Source organism: Podarcis erhardii (assembly GCF_964252035.2).
Source record: "Podarcis erhardii genome assembly, chromosome: Z".
Lineage (NCBI taxonomy): Eukaryota > Metazoa > Chordata > Lepidosauria > Squamata > Lacertidae > Podarcis > Podarcis erhardii.
In genome coordinates, this window is record NC_138504.1 from 25,524,589 (window position 1) to 25,541,478 (window position 16,890).

A 16,890-nucleotide genomic window follows, 5' to 3' on the forward strand; every position below is an offset into this window, starting at 1 on the left:
TTGTGATAGTTACATGCGTTGGAAGTGCAAAACTGCATATTGTTGTTGGGGCTTGAGTTTTGTAGTAACACATCAGGAATGTAGTTAATAAATGCATGCTTCATCACTGAAGTAATATGCATGGTTGTCTAAAGACACACACATACGCACACACAAACACATGCTGCTGTTGAGACCATGAAGTCCAGAGTTAAGATTACCTGGCTGCAACTCTGATTACTGGTTAATGGCTAGTGAATTATCTCTGTTATCCCAGATGATTTGGGATACCATCAAGAACAACCTGTTTCAGTTTTGATGCAGTATAAAAACAATGGCACTTTGCATCAAGTTCTTTGCATTGGAAACAATTGAAGATATCTTTGTTAAAACAAGCTTTCCCAGCATGATGAATTGGTCTCTGGCATAGTTGTCTACTTTGAATTGTTTTTAACCATTTTTAGTTTTTATTGTGTGCTGTACATCACCTTGAGATGTGTGTGGAAGGCAGCACACTGTTCTGTGCTGTATGTCAGCCTTTTGTTGTTGTTTAATCGTTTAGTCATGTCCGACTCTTCGTGACCTCATGGACCAGAGCACACCAGGCAATCCTGTCTTCCACTGCCTCCCACAGTTTGGTCAGACTCATGCTGGTAACTTCAAGAACATTGTCCAACCATCTTGTCCTCTGTTGTCCCCTTCTCCTTGTGCCCTCCATCTTTCCCAACATCAGGGTCTTTTCCAGAGAGTCTTCTCTTCTCATGAGGTGGCCAAAGTATTGGAGCCTCAGCTTCATGATCTGTCCTTCCAGTGAGCACTCAGGGCTGATTATGTTAGCCTTAGGACTAGTATAATTCTTGCCTTCCTTTGCACATCATTAGCCAAACACCTTTTTTAAATGACAAATACAGCTTCCCCTGTTCCTGGACTACAGTGCTTTTTGTTTAATAAAGTTATTCATTATTAAACAGAGAGGAATGAGGGACTGGAAGAAATTTAAATTCCAAGTCATATTGCACTTTGGGCAATATTTACAGTATGCAAGAACTTTAAAGAAGCATACCAGGTGTTAAAACTATTCTCAAACATCTAATAATGGGTTCAAGATGCCAAGCTTGATCATGAGGGGCCTGGGGCATAGTTTTGCCCCAAGCAAATTTCTCAAAAAACAGCAACCCTCCATTTGGCAGCAGTGGCAAGAAGGAGGAGGAGGAGGTGGTGGTGGTGGTAGACAAAACACTCAGAGTGGCTTAAACTTTCTAGAGTGGAGGAACACTGGTCATTCCAAGGGCTGCATTCCTTTCTAGACAACTTTCTGAGGGCTGCATGCCAACGGTGGTCAGGACTAGAGGCAAAAGTGGGTGGAACAATGTAAATTTTGTGCAGTAGGTTAGCTCACTATCTTGCATCCAAGCAAGAGGCACTACCAGAGTTCCAGCACTTTCCAGCCTGGTAGAAATACTTGGGTGCAAAGGAGAGCCAGTGAGGGGTGTAGTCTGGGAAGAGTTTTAATGGCTGGGCAAAGAGGCTAGAGCACCACAGACCATGGCCCAAGGGTCTGAGGTTCCCCACCTTGCAAGACCCTGATGGGGAAAGAAGTCAGCACCATCCTCATCATCAGATCAATCATGTGAGGTGCAGGAAGTAGTTCTAGCTCCCTAGATGAGATCAGCTGAGGAGGAGGCTATGTACTTGTGTATGAGAGAGAGGGAGGGTTTATCCGTCCTGCAGCTGGAAATCCACATTTTCCAAATCTATTTTTTGCTCCCTAGCCCTCCTTGTTTCCATTCCGATACAATTTGTTCACAATTCCAATGAATCATTCTAAAAAGCCCACACTTCACACTTTTTGTGTAACATTGCCTGTTCTGAATATCCCACCTGTGACTTTGCTTAAGCAGCTCATAACACACATACCCCTGAACCTCCCACTGTTGTACTGCTTCTGGCAGAAAGAAAGGAAATCCATGCACTGTGCAGAGGTGCTTTTTTATATGTGTATTGCTGGGGTTTTGCCATATTGTTTCTTTGTTATTACTAGGCTGCGTCACACACTGTGCTGGTTTAAATGCCTCAAAATGAGTGTGTGTGCACATACACAAACTCAACAGGGGGAAGGACTAGAAGGAAAAGAAATAAGGAAAGCTTTTGCAAGCTGAAGAAGAAGGGAGAGAGGACGGTGCTTGGGCTTGTTGGCACACTAGAATGTGTGTTGTTTGGAAGCAGGCGGGTGTTTGTTGCTCCCACACAAACAGGCCCCACTTGGAAACACACAAGCAAGCAAGCACTAAACTTTGTGCCCTAGAGTAATCTTACAAATGAAAATCCAGGTAAACTGGGAAAGACGAAAATCCAGCCTGTTGGTCCTTGCTGACCAACACAACTAACCACAGTCTCAGGCACTCCTACACAGAAATATGGCCCACTGAGTACAAAGGGAATTCCTTCCTCCCAGGTAAATCCACCCAGAAAGGAGAGGAAAGGTGTACCTGGAAATGAACAGCATCATCAATTAAAAAGAAACGAGGGAAGGAAGGTAGAGGTTTGGTGGCGTAAGGGGCATAAGCAGCAGCACAGAGGAGGTAAGAAACAGGAAAACTGATATTGCCAACACACCTGACACAGAACATAGGAGCCAACTCCTAGCAGTAGAGGGACTTTGCCCCCAAATAAAATATTTGAGCCCACCCCTAAGTTGATGGGCATTGCCATTCAAATGGTGTGCATGCACCTCTCCCCCAAAAAATATTTTATTCAAGTTGGCACCCCTGCCACAGAACAGTGGCATGTACAGTGGTACCTCGGGTTATGAACTTAATTCGTTCCGGAGGTCCATTCTTAACCCGAAACTATTCTTAACCTGAGGCAAGCTTTTGCTAATGGGGCCTCCTGCTGCTGCTGTGCCATTGCCATGAGATTTCCATTCTCATCCTGGGGCTAAGTTCGCAAGCCGGAGCAACTACTTCCGGGTTAGCAAAGTTCTTAACCCGAAGCGTTTGTAACCCGAACTGTTTGTAACCTGAGGTAGCACTGTAATAGAGTTAGAAAACCATTTCACATTACTATCAGTTAGATTATGGTTTCAAATAAATTTATATATCACTAGGAAGGAATTTTAGACTTGCACATTTAAAGTGGATTAATGTGCTCTGTCCCCCTAGTGTAGCAAACCCACTCTAAAAAAAAGAAAGAGACTTCTTGCAGCTAGAAAAGTGATGGGGAAATGCACTGAAAAGTGTGGGATTAGCAAAGGAGTCCTGAGTTGGCATAGTTCCTGGAGGGTTGGCAAAGGAAGAATGTAGATCTCAGTTTAAAAAAGTTTAGCCGCCTCTTGTTTACACAGATGACTACATTTAACCACCAGATGGTAGCATCTGCAAATGAAACATGGCAGAGGAGGCTCCTATAGCCCTAGAACACAAACATAAGCACAGACACAGTTTCTGGTTGCTTAAGCGTTTGTTTTACAGGACTGTTTACCAGATGAATGGACAAATGGATCAGAAGGCCAATAGTTTCAAGGACTAGAGCAAAAGCAATTTTTTTCTGGATTTCTTAAAGCAGTGCTGATCCTAAAACAGTGCTGATCCTCTCTGCCCGCCCCCACACGTTGACACACTGTCAGTCTTCACGTCAGAAACTAGAGTTCCAAAAGCTAGAATGTGTAATCAACTTGGCCTCTTCTAGAATCAGAGCTCATTGCAATTCTCCTGGAACTGATTTCTCTCTCCAAAGAGCAGGCTGAAAGGGGAGATCCTATAGCCAGCTGTTGATAAACGAAGTACGAGCAGGCAGGCAGCATCCATGGGCAATATTAGCAATCAACAATTTGTTTGTTTGCTTGTTTGTCTAAAACACCTCAAAGTGATCTAACAATAAAAGTATTTTTTAATAAATAAATAAATAAATAAATAAATCGTATTTAAAAAGGTAAAACAATTTCATACATTAAAAACAATTAAAGCAATTTCATATGTTAAAACCGAGCAACATCCAATACAGATTTCAAATCCAGTACTGCTACAGACTGTAATAATAATAATAATAATAATAATAGCAATAATAATAGCAACCATCCACTTAACAGGCTTGTTAAAAAATTAAGGTTTTTAGGAGGCACCCAGAAGATAACAGAGATGTGCCCTTGAGGGCTATTTATAACAACTAGAGGTGCTTACCTCTCTCCCAACCAGGCCAGTTCCTGGGCCAGATGCAAAAGAGAAGAAAAGCAGCAGCCTCGGCTACATTAAAGGGATTTGCCAGCAGGCCTGTTTGTGGGTTCGGACATCTGGCCCCCTGAGCTTCATTAAGTAGTTCTGGACAAATGCAATACGTGAATGGTGGGTATTAGATGCACTCTCAGGTCTGATGAGCCTGCAAGCAGGAACAGGATGGCTGAAATAATTAATGACACAAATGATGATGAAAATGGCTGTTATTATTATTTCAGTTTACAAACTGCTTGATTGTAAAAACAAAACAAAAGAACAACCCCAAAGTCGTTTACAAAAAATATAAAACAATAACATTTTTGATAAAAAGAATATAATAACAATGATAATAATAAATTCAGGCTTCCCCAAAAGTTAATTACAAAAATAATAATCCAGGACACCCCACCCTGCCACCGTCGCCCACCTGTTTGCCCCCCCCAGCTGCTCACCCTCACTGCCCATGACCTCTTTGCCTTTTCACTATGCTGTCCACATGGTAACTGCTATTATTATTTAATATTATTTATTAAATTTGTATACTGCCCTCTATCTGTAGATCTCTGGGCAGTTCAAAACATAAACATACAACCAGTGCTTTTCGTCTAGGGAACAAAAGGTGCCGGTACTGAGTACCATGGAGTACTCACTGAAAAAAAGCACTCCATACAACATTTAAAAACACAAAATACATAATAAAACAATAACAAAAATCCACCATCATAAGCACGGCCCAAATGGTCATTCCAACCACAACACCTGGGCTAGGCACCACTGCCCTGACACCCATACATCTATTTCCCTACCTTCCAAGGTTCTGCCCTTAAGCAGAGAAATCAAAGCCAGGAAAGGCTCCACTTTGAAAGGACCTTCAGTAAAGTACCCTCTGGTGCCTTCCCCCAATTTATGTGAGCTTATTGGTAGCAGTGGCTGTAGAAGCATTCAGAGAGAGCTGCCACAATATAGCATTGTGAGGACTTAAAAAGTGGGCTTTCCCAACCTGGCTGCCCCGTGCTCAGAGCAGCCACAAAAGAGGGGCCCAGTTCCAGTGCTGTGGACCTCATGGCTGCCTGAGGATGGTAAGGTAAAGGGACCCCTGACGACTCTGGGGTTGCGGCGCTCATCTTGCTTTACTGGCCGAGGGAGCCGGTGTACAGCTTCCGGGTCATGTGGCCAGCATGACTAAGCCGCTTCTGGCGAACCAGAGCAGCGCATGGAAACGCCGTTTACCTTCTCGCCGGAGCGGTACCTATTTATCTACTTGCACTTTGATGTGCTTTTGAACTGCTAGGTTGGCAGGAGCAGGGACCGAGCAACGGGAGCTCACCCCGTCGCGGGGATTCGAACCACCGATCTGATCGGCAAGCCCTAAGCTCTGTGGTTTAGACCACAGCGCCACCCACGTCCGGCCTGAGGATGGAGCAGCAGCCATAGGAAAGGTTTAGGGGTGGTTGCAAGTGTGAATGTGCATGAAAGGAAAACATCCAGGAGGGTGTTTTATTGTGGGGTTAGTGCTTCTCTTGCATGCAAGTTTTTCACAGAGTCCCCATAATGCCAGCAGCATCAAAATCCCAGCCTGCATTTTCTCCACATTTCATTCTAGATCCACCCTTTCAAGGGGGAAATCTGGTAAGTAAAAGAACAAACTAGCCTGTCACTTATGTCTCATTTGCAGTATCTCAACTCCCTGTTTACAAATTAAGCTCCCCGTCTGGAAGCACTCAGAGGCTGCTCAATTGAAGCACATTTAAAGCACATTACTTTCCCCGAAATAATCCTGAAAACTAGGGCTGGCCCACCCATAAGGCAAGATGAGGTGACCGCCTTAGACAGCAGGATCCACAGAGGCAGCAGAACTGGCCTCCAGGGAAAGCATTGCCTGCTTCTGTTACTGCCACATTGGCACCAACAGCTGTAATGCACTCCTTGGAGTGTGTGGACCTGCTGTCCACCTCCCCCCAGTTTAAATGCTTTATTGAAATACATAGATAACATACACAATATAACAAAATGAAAACAATCATGTACTGATAATCTTATATATGTTTACAAAAATTAAATTTTAATTAAATTTATACAATCTCTTCTGCTAACATAGAATAGACTTCCTATCATTTCCTGATGCATATAACCTTTCTGGTGATGAATGTACTTATCATTATAACCTTACTCTTTCTGTATTTTCTAATACCTTCTTACAACAATTCGTACCTTTTTACTTGTTTCTTAACAGTTCGTTTAGACAAGGGTCATTCTAATGTATTACCTCTTAGTCTGTTAGTCAATTGCGCCATTTCCGCATATTCCAGTAATTTGCACTGCCAATCTGCTATGGTTGGATCTTTTCCCCCTTTCCAATTCATTGCGGTAAGTATTTGGGCTGCAGCTGTAGCATATAGAAAAAATTCTCTTAGATTTTTTTGGAATGTCTTTACCTAAAATTCCAAGCAGAAAGGCTTCTGGCTTTTTTTAAGAATGTTGACTTAAAGATCTTTTTCAGCTCATCATAAATGAGATTCCAAAACACTCCAATCTTTCTGCATGTCCCCCACATGTAATACATATCTCCTTCACCTTCCCCGCACTGTCAACAGTTGTTCGCTATGTTTTTATACATCTTTGTATAAGTCTTGATGGGGTGAGATACCATCTATATTGCATCTTTAACATGCATCTTTAAATACTGCATATTTAACATGTTTTCTTTAATGGTGTAGCATGCTGTAAAGTTCATGTTTATTTTCCAGAGTTTCCCACTCACTCACCTGCTTCCCTCTCAGTGAGTATGAGGTGCTGCTGGTTCCCTCCCACCTTTTGGGAGGAAATGGCAGGGCTACCCTCTGGGGTCTCCTGGGCTCTGCAACTGCCCAGTGTGATTCAGAGCAGGCCTCTTCCCCTTGGATCTGATTCCCATTCCAGCCATCAGGTAAGGTTGATTTGATTCCTATCCTCCGCTCCATTCCCAGTGTGGATCTTAACACACCCCCACACCCACCCTTCTTCCTGGTGTAGATATTCACTCACCTCTTTTCCTTGGTGGGTGGAGTGCCATTTTGTGCTTTGCCTCAGGTGCCAAAATGTCTTGGGCCAGCCCTGCTGGGAACTGCAACCTGTCCCAGTTATTGTGCTGATGCTACATTGAATCTCACCCATAATTATTCTTATTAGGCTGAGAGAGAAGACCATGATGCAAGTAGATCCTGTGGTCCAAACCACTGCACCTCTTGGGCTCGATTTGAATCCGTTTATCCGGTGTGAGCTCCCATTGCTCTGTCCCAGCTTCTGCCAACCTAGCAGTTCGAAATCATGCCAGTACAAGTAGATAAATAAGTACTGCTGCAGTGGGAAAGGTAAACAGCATTTCCATTTGCTCTGGTTTCCGTCACAGTGTTCTGTTGCAGTAGAAGCAGTTTAGTCATGCTGGCCACATGACCCAGAATGCTGTCTGTGGACAAACACTGGCTCCCTCAGCCTGAAGCAAGATGAGCGCCGCACCCCATAGTCGCCTTTTACTGGACCTAACCGTCCAAGGGTCCTTTACCTTTTACCTAACAAACGATAGTCCCCTGGATTCATGGGGGAAATTTATGTATAGCACATACACATCTGGAGGGATAGAGAAAAATGGCTAATGGTGCTTGCCCTACCATTCAGTAGTATGAAGCAGCTGCCTTAGGCAGCAGATGCTGGAGGGCAGGGGGCCAGGGCCAGGAACTGGAAGATACAGGACCATATGTACTGTAATGTGGCCTGCTGCCTTCGGGTGCAGTGGAGGACATTCTGCCCTCAGCACTGAAGGAAGTTTGCCCTGTCTACATGGTAAACTTTTCTTGGTGCGACTGTGAGGGAGGAAACTTGTTCTTTGCCTCAGGTGGCAAAATATACTGGGTGGCCCTGATGGCTGAGATGTGTTGCTTGGAAGAGCTATAGCTCAAGATTTTTAGGTCAACGTCTGTAAAAGTTTCCCCATTTTCGAAGGGCATTGGGAAGGGTTTGTTTGTTTGTTTCTAAATCATACAGCTTTTTGTTGTGCCTAAAAATAAAACAATCTACTCCTTGCCCCATTAACTCCTGAGCTTGCAAGAGAAAATAAAGGAACATGTTTGCTTTAAAAAAATGAGCCATGGTGGTGGGGGGAGGGAAAGCCACATATTTGTCCAACCTGAAAAGTTTCCATCTCCTTCTCCTTGCAAATGTCAGGATGTGCATAGATCCAAGATAACTGGGCTGCTGGAGTCCACAAACAACTTCAGATTACAAAGGTGTATCTTTTCTTTTCGTAGTCCTACATTTCTATATGTGTATACAGATCCACTTTGTTATGTAAAGTGTATGGTATTTCCGAGTAAGCATGCTAACAGCATGAGTCACAGACCCACATGAGTTTCAAAGATCTTGCTTTCGAGAGGAGCCATTTGGGGGAAGCTTGTTCCATTCGGCCTGGAACATTTTTTTGCCCTTCTGTTTGGTGGAACACACACTCCCCATTCACAGCAAAACCGCACCTTGAAATCACGAATGAGCCTCAAGGTTGTCTTTAAGGCCCCGAGACTGCAAAATATACATAAAGAAAATCCAAAACACCAAAGCTGTGTTTTAAAAATAAACATAATTATTTTAACAAGTTAACATTCAGTTTAAAGATTATACTAATTGTGATTCAAAGTTCCCAGGTCAAATCTGACTTCTGCCACAAACTCAACAGAGAACCCCACCCCTTCATCCTCAGCCCCTGCATTATTAGCAGCAATGACCTACCTTGCAAGGTTGTAGTAGGGATCATTGACATACTGCATGTTAAGCAGATCAAACATTATATTATTTGAGAATTGGATTAAGATAGTTTCATACAGCTTGACCTTTTATTTTTTCCCCCAAAAAATAAAAACTAAAATTTAGCCTGAATCAATCAAATTGTCCTCTATGTGAACAGGCCATAAGGCTGTCTTTCACAAATTTGTTATCCTGTAGATTTAACGTGATATGCATTCAAGTCCCATTGCTTTTGTTAGCAGAACTGATGTGCCTCTAAGCATGTGGGACACTAGAGAGAAATTTTAAATATTGAGGCTAATAACAGGATACAGCATGGAAAACATGTGGTTGCATGCAGACTAAAGCCATGAATGTGTATGCTGGTGATAAATTGAGCATGGGACCTGGTTCGAATCCCCACTCAGTCATGCAGCTCACTGGGTGACCTTGGGGGCCAGTCATTGCTTCTCAGTGTAACCTACATCACAGGGTTGTTGTGGGGATTAAATGAGCAGAGGAAGAACAATAAGCCATATTGAGCTCCTTGGAGAAAAAGATTGGATATAAATGCAATTAATAATAAATAATAATAATATGCACACTGCACAACTTTTATGCATTAAAATGGGTAATGCCTCTCCCACCGCAACACTTCCAGTGTATACAAGATCACGGTTGCTGCGCTGCTGAGTGGTTGTGGGAGCAGCGATCTTCTCCCCATTGCTCAGCTGTGCAGAGAAAACAGGTGGGTGGCGCTTGGCAGACTACAGGGAGAGCAACAAAGGGCTGAGGGCGGGCAGCCCACCCCTGGTGGACATCAGCCATCTCAAGACTACAATTGGTGGCAGGGGCTTGTTGGTGGATTGCCTGACCTCCAGGCCAGACCTAAATCTTCAGGTTTGCCTGGCCCCTCCAGGTGGCAGGTGGAGGGCAGGGGAGCAAGAGGACCAATAAATGATGATGATTATGATTATGTATAAAGAAGATTGCACCTACAGCTTGCAAGCTTCAGTCCAAATGCAAATTATAGCACAGATACTTGGGGTGCAGGGTTTCTGCCCCGCCCTGCTTCCCTCCCAATTAACTCCAGGGCCCACCCCATGACATCACCAGAGGCTAACCAAGGTCTCAGGTTTGGGCCCTGCAATCTCAGGGTCTTGAATACTCATGACCTGGCAATGCTAATTCTCAGTGGTGGTTCCCTGTTTGTGGAATGCCCTCCCTGGTGAAGTGTGTCTGTCTCCCTCATTATTGACTTTCAGAAGGAATTTAAAAACATTCCTGTTTACCAAGGCATTTGATGGCTGAAAGACACTGTTCCTGGCAACTTTGAGATCACTGGCTGAGAATGTTTTTACCATGTTTTTAGAACATTTTAAACTGTGGGTTTTTTTAATCTTTCCAAACTGTTTCTAGGTTGCTGGGTTTCTTTTTAACCATTTTATTGTTGCTGTATCTGCCACCCTGGGCTCCTTCAGGAGGAAGGGTGGGATATAAATTGAATCTCCCCTTCCTTCTTCACCTCATTGTTAATACACTGAGTGGCAGCAACTCCGCAGGGTTTCATTCAGACAGGAGCCTTTCTCAGGCTGGTCTGCAGATGCCAGGGCCTACCACTGAGAAGTTTGTGGGAGTATTAGGTACATCAAGGGTTAGGAACCTCAGACCCTGGGCCAAATGTGGCCCTCCAGACTGCTCTATCCAGCCCCCGGTATTCTCCCAGGCCACACACCCCTCCCCATCCGTACCCTCCTCTTGTGTTTTTGCCTGGCTGGAATGTATCCTTGAATTCTGGCAACGCTTCTTGCTTGCCTGGATGGGGAAAGAGAGAGTTGTGGGAATGTGTGTAGAAATTCGCCTACTGAACAAAGGTAAAATTTATATTTGCCAAAAGGGAAGTATAGCTTTCAGGCTGAAAAAAATTCCCCATTCTTCAGGCACATGCTTCAGACACTGTAGACTGTAACTTGACTGCAATTTATATCAGGTTTTCTTTCACATATAATATGAATCACAGAATAATAGTTTTGGCTTTTTTGCTTCCAAAAGGGGACCGAGCCACTGAGATGTTTTTCCAAAGTGGGTTCCAGAGCATCAGCAGTAGCCTCTAACAGGGCATCAAGGCCTGGCAGTTACTTGAGAGTGCTGGTGTTAGGCTCCGTCTTATGGCATCCATTTAGTCAGGAGAGGACCCAAGTCCTGGTCAGACCTGCAGCAAAATAAGGCAAAGGAACCTTGAGGTACCACTTGGAGCTTGGAGTGGAGAACAGTTTTTAGGTTGTAGCTCAGTATCCTCGCACAAAGCATCTTTCTTTCTAAAAACATTAAAAGGAAAATTATTCCTATTTTCTGTACTAGGGATCGCCTCATCAACACAAATGAAATGTTTAAACAGTACTTTGATTGTCCTTGAATCTTCCTGCCACACTTGCAATCCTCTCCTGCCACACCATTGTGGCACACCAACCACACCCTTGGGGAACCAATGGCCAACACTGTCTGGCAGTTTCTCTTCAAGGGTTTTAGGCAGCAGTCCTTCCCAGCCTTACCTGGAGATGCCGGGGATTGAACTTTGGACCTTCTGTGTGTATAACAAATGCTCTACCACTGAGCCACAGCCCCTCCCATAGCATAGCATGCCCTTGGCTATGCAGTACAAGATAAGTCCAGCCCAAAATAGAACCCATAGCTCCAAGCAGCCCAGTTTAGGTACTCTGATATTGTGGGTAACTAAGGGAACATGCACAGCATATGACAAACTTTTAGTGTACAATTGCCCAGGGTTGTCATCTGGTCTGGTTGGGCTCTTGGGTTTTGTTCTGATTGTTGACCATAGCAGTGACATATTGAGGGGACTGGAGAGGAGGCTAATTGTTTCCCACCCAAGCAGGGGATAAGGGGGCTATTGCAGGTGGGTACAGGTGCTATAAACATTAATACAGTGGTACCTCAGGTTACAAACACTTTGGGTTATAAACACTTTGGGTTACAAACTCTGCTAACCTGGAAGTAGTACCTCGGGTTGAGAACTTTGCCCCAGGATGAGAATGGAAATCGTCCGGCGGCAGCATGGCAGCAGCAGGAGGCCCCATTAGTGAAAATGTGCCTCAGGTTAAGAACGGTTTTGGGTTAAGAATGGAGCTCCGGAATGAATTAAGTTCGTAACCCAAGGTACCACTGTATATTCATTTCAAAGGCTAGAAAAGCATGTTTGACCTATGCCAATAACATTGCTATAGTTATTAAGATGCCACAGCAATTCCCCTTAGAATAATATACTACTTGCTTTTTAACTATTGAAACTTGAATTTACCCAAGCAATGGGCATCCAAACTTCAGTTGTTGCAGATCTGAACTAACTTTTGATGACGACCCCCTCACCCTGCAGTCTGAAATACCATGCCTGGTCTTGAACAGCATGTCTGCCTATGATCCATTGATGACCTACAAGTAACGTAACTGGTTCACAATCCACAAAAACCAGGTTCTTTGCATGGCTTACAGATGACACTGGGGGAAGAGGAAGGTGCCATGTGCAGCAGGCATAAATTTCCAAGAGGTTATGGAAAATCAACAGGAAAATCTGTTGACGTTCTCTATCCCAAACTTCTGATTACCTGCCAATGAAGGAAAGTTCACCACCATCTGAGGGTGTCCCGTCCACTGTCAAACAGTTCTTAGCATCAGAAACTTCTTTCTTTCTTGTAACCTGAATCCACTGGTTTGAGTCCTACCCTCAGGAGGAGGAGAAAACAAGCTTGCACCATCATCCATGTGACAGACCTGTAGATATTTAAAGATGGCTATTGTATCTTCTCTCAGTCTCCTCCTCTTCAGACTAAGCTTCTGCAGCTCCCTCAACCATTCCTCATAAGACTTGGCCCTTTATCATCTTGGTTAAGTAAGTCAGGCTGATGGGCAGTGACTGGCGCAAGGTTACCTAGTGAGCTTTAAGGCTGAGTGGGGATTTGAACCCTAGTCTCCCAGATCCTTGTCTGCAACGCTAACCACTGCACCACACTGGCTCTCATTCAGCTGTTCTGCCTGTGCACATAGAGCTCCTATAGCTGTTATAAAGCAGGCCTCCAGACAAAGGCCCATGGTATGAATGCTAAAGAGAGCCACTGAAACACCTAGGTTGGCATTCCTTGACAAACACATTCTGAGTATTTTAAACAGGGCTGCATAGTTTTTTGGGCTGGCTTCAGCGGCCAAAAATTGTGGTTGCTAGGCCCATGCCCCTTTTCCTACAGTACAAGTATAAATGTCCAAATATACTCAGTAGTCTAAATCTCAGCTATATTTTTGGCCATTAGTTAATTTAATCATGCTACATCAAAGCACGGTTGATGAACTTAAAAAAAAAAAAATTACAACAGCAGCACATTCATACAACAGTGGCACATTCATCATTACATTATATCTTATCTGCAAAAGGCAAACAGCTGCCAGTTTGCCACTAAGTATTTTCATCAATATCCAACCAATCACAGTATGCTTATAGTTACAAACATATGTTTGGGCCTTTTCATATAATGTAAGAATGTGAATGATTTTACAGTAACTACCATCCCTGGTTTTATAACCACAAGCATAGTGTGAAGAACCTTGAGAAATTTCCAAAGGAGCAACTAATTCACATTAATAATCCCATTTTGCTAAGAGCACATTACAGTATATATTGGCTAATAAGAAGATGAGATAAACATCAGCAATGTTTGTTCTTTTCATGTAAAAAATGTTTAGAGGAAGGTTGCAAGATAAATATCTGGCCCACCTTATTACATACACTATTATTCTAATGCAGCTACAAATTAATTCAGGACACTGTTGCTGAACCAAAGGTGATTTCAAAATATATACAAAATGCAATAAAGCATTCTAGCCCACCATCATTTTTATTATCATAGTGGACAGTATATTTAGATATATTTAGATATTTACATATTTCTTTAAAAGGGAGATATTATTAGTCAATTGAAAATAACCTTTGAGGGTGTTATTTTGACCATCTTGCCACTACTATCCATCTTTTCTGGCTCTGAAGAAAATCTCAGGAAGATATAAAAATTACACAGTCTTTCTCCCCTTTCACAAAATGTGCAACACAGAGAACTCTTTTCTTCCAAATGGCAGCTTTTCAAAGAGTTTGCTGCTTTCAGTAACAGTGGAAATAATTTTGTTATTAGGAGAGGAGCCTTCAGGCAAGATGATGCTTTTACGGTTTCTCTTTTCCACTCCCATCATGAAAGTAGGCAGAGGAACAGAGCCAGAGAGCAGAGCCCTATGTCTTGCAAAGGCAGGGGCAGCATGCAGAAGGTCCCAGATTCAAATTTCAGGTAGCACTTGGAAAGACATACAGTGGTACCTCGGGTTAAGTACTTAATTCGTTCCAGAGGTCTGTTCTTAACCTGAAACTGTTCTTAACATGAAGCACCACTTTAGCTAATGGGGCCTCCTGCTGCTGCCGTGCCACCGGAGCACGATTTCTGTTCTCATCCTGAAGCAAAGTTCTTAACCCGAGGTAATATTTCTGGGTTAGCGGAGTCTGTAATCTGAAGCGTATGTAACTCGAGGTACCACTGTACTTCTGTCCAAGACCAGGAAAAGCCACTGCTGAGCTAGACGGATCAACACTCTAGCTCAGTTGGAAAAGCTCTTCCTAACCTGGTACTAACAGACAATTTGTGCAAGATTTTTGATATAACATAAGGTATACATTTTAGCCCCACCGACTGAGGAAGCGAACCACCATGTGCTGGAAAGCCTGGGCTCAAGTCCTACCTCTGCCCCAAACTCAAGTGTGCAACCTTGGGCCCTATGTTTCGGCTTCAGCATTCCCCATCTGTAAAATGGGCATTAACAGCAAACCTGAGCACCGCATGTTGCAACTCAGTGCCGGCTGCTGGGGACCTGCTGGGACAGTCAAGAGTGGAGCCAGAGGTGGTACCCATTGGTTTTCTCCCCATCCTCCTCCCTCACCAAAGATTCTGTGGATGCTTAAGCAGGAAGACATGTTGGCCATACTGTTGGAAAAACATGTATGTAGAAATATGGCAGTCCCTGCACAGGCAAACTTGCCCAGCAACCTACACATGATGCTACAGAATGGCAAGTTTCCAGTATTATACCTTCAGGGAAAACATCCCATGTTGCCTTGCCTGCTGTAGAACCCTAGGGTGTCTGCCAGGGGCTCACTGCTGCTGTGCATTTGGAGAAAGACCGACGCTCAGCAGCAAAGCACAAGCTCTGTGGCAGGCTATATCAGGGTTAAGCCTGGGTGAGGTTGCCAACGTTTGGTTGACCCTTTGGTTTTGTTCATCTTTACTTTACCCTCTGGGGGGCATATATACCAGCAGTGGGTATGGTCATATACTTTCTCTCTCTCTCTCTCTCTCTCTCTCTCTCTCTCTCACACACACACACACACACACACAAACACCATATCCTCCCAAAGATGGGTTATAAATCCCTCTCCATTCAAATCAAAGGTGAGGTACCTTTATCATCCCTAGGGCCACATTCTTTACTGGGCAACCTTCCAGGGGCCACATGCCAGTGGTGGGCAGGACCAGATGTGAAAGTGGGTCAAACTAATGTGCATTTTACCATTGGACAGTAGACTTGTTTCTTGGGGAGAGGGGTTGGCGCTGGAGTTCTGAGGGCTACAGAGAGAGGCTTAGAGGGTCACATGTTGAGGATCACAATCTGATAGCATGGGTACAGCCACCAGGTTCCACTCACGCAAGCACTATGTGTTTTTGTTTTAATTGTTTTGGATCTTGCAGGTCTGGGAAAATGTGCTTCAGAGGCTAGGCAAAGCTCACAATCTGGGGGGCTAGTCACCCCTGGGTGAAGCACTTACTCCATTGTTGTTCCTTCTCTGTAGTAAATTGCCTCCACCCAATTCAGCTTTGCTGTTTTGCGATACAGGCTAGTATTGAGTGTATAGCTATTGTATTGGGTATATTAACTTCTAGAGGGACAGAATGGAAACCTGAAGAAGTTTAGCATTATGGCATGCATGCCAATATTTTTCAATACACATCCATAACTTCTTCCCAGAAGAGAAAAAGGGGCAGTGATTTACTGGGCCCAGGTATCAGAAAGTCAGGGGTTGTCCCATATATTTCAGCATATGCGGAATATAGACCAGCTTTCACTCCTCTGCTGTGTAAACACAGGAATAAACACAACACTCCTCTGCAGCTGTAAAATTGGTACAAGCAGCCAAGCAAAATGTTCCTTTTCAGATAAATGTATTGGTTATTCCTGAAATTCTCCTGGAGCAATCCTTCCTAAGAGCTCAAGGATGCATTGCCCAGGCTTCTTCAGAGCAGTTTGAACATCACTGATGGAAAACACCAGGTTTAATTACTAGCTGCTTTAAACTCAAATCCAAACTCTTCTTTCTCTTCACTGAGCAGCTAAATTCAAACCTCCCCGCTATTGCAGAACAATAATGTTTCCCAGTCAGCAAGCAGCTTAAGAGCCTTGTTGTTTTAGCCAAGTTGTTGATCAGCCCTGGAAGAGAGGGCCCTGTGGGGCGTTTCAGTGCTGATGGTTTTGCCTACCAGCTCGGTCAGAGCTGCTGAGTTCTGAGCCAAACTACCAGCGCAAGCATTTACCATAGTCTAGGTCCAATGAGGTCTTTCACAGCAGAGGCCTCTTTTAAGCAGTTATTATGTTAAAAAAATGTTGCAACAGCCCTGACAGTGTTTGGATAATGTGCCTTGTTTATTTACTGCTGGTATGACTTGCTGCCATGTAGCAGGGAGTTGTGTTTTCTTTTCTTCTTAACATATGCTGCCTGCTATAACATGAGGCCCAGAGAAAGGGAAGCTGGATGGGGCAATCTGTTCATCCAAAAAGCATGCAGAACACAGAGTGACTGTGTTGCCAGTTGCGATTTTTATCTTCAAAGAAGAGACCAGGAGGGCTTGTA

General features: G+C 43.8%; 1 long non-coding RNA gene across 2 annotated transcripts; it reads right to left on the reverse strand.

Moving 5' to 3' along the window:
• Nucleotides 1-3,506: 3,506 nt before the first annotated feature.
• LOC309334137 lies at nucleotides 3,507-8,132 on the reverse strand. Of its 2 annotated transcripts, XR_014152913.1 has the most exons (4): nucleotides 7,215-8,132; nucleotides 6,457-6,576; nucleotides 4,158-4,374; nucleotides 3,507-3,745 (listed from the first exon to the last, which is right to left on the reverse strand). It is a non-coding gene; the product is annotated as an uncharacterized lncRNA (long non-coding RNA). The 2 variants fall into 2 exon arrangements; XR_014152914.1 differs by lacking the exon at nucleotides 3,507-3,745 and having other exon boundaries at nucleotides 4,049-4,374.
• Between the last annotated feature and the right edge of the window lie 8,758 nt (nucleotides 8,133-16,890).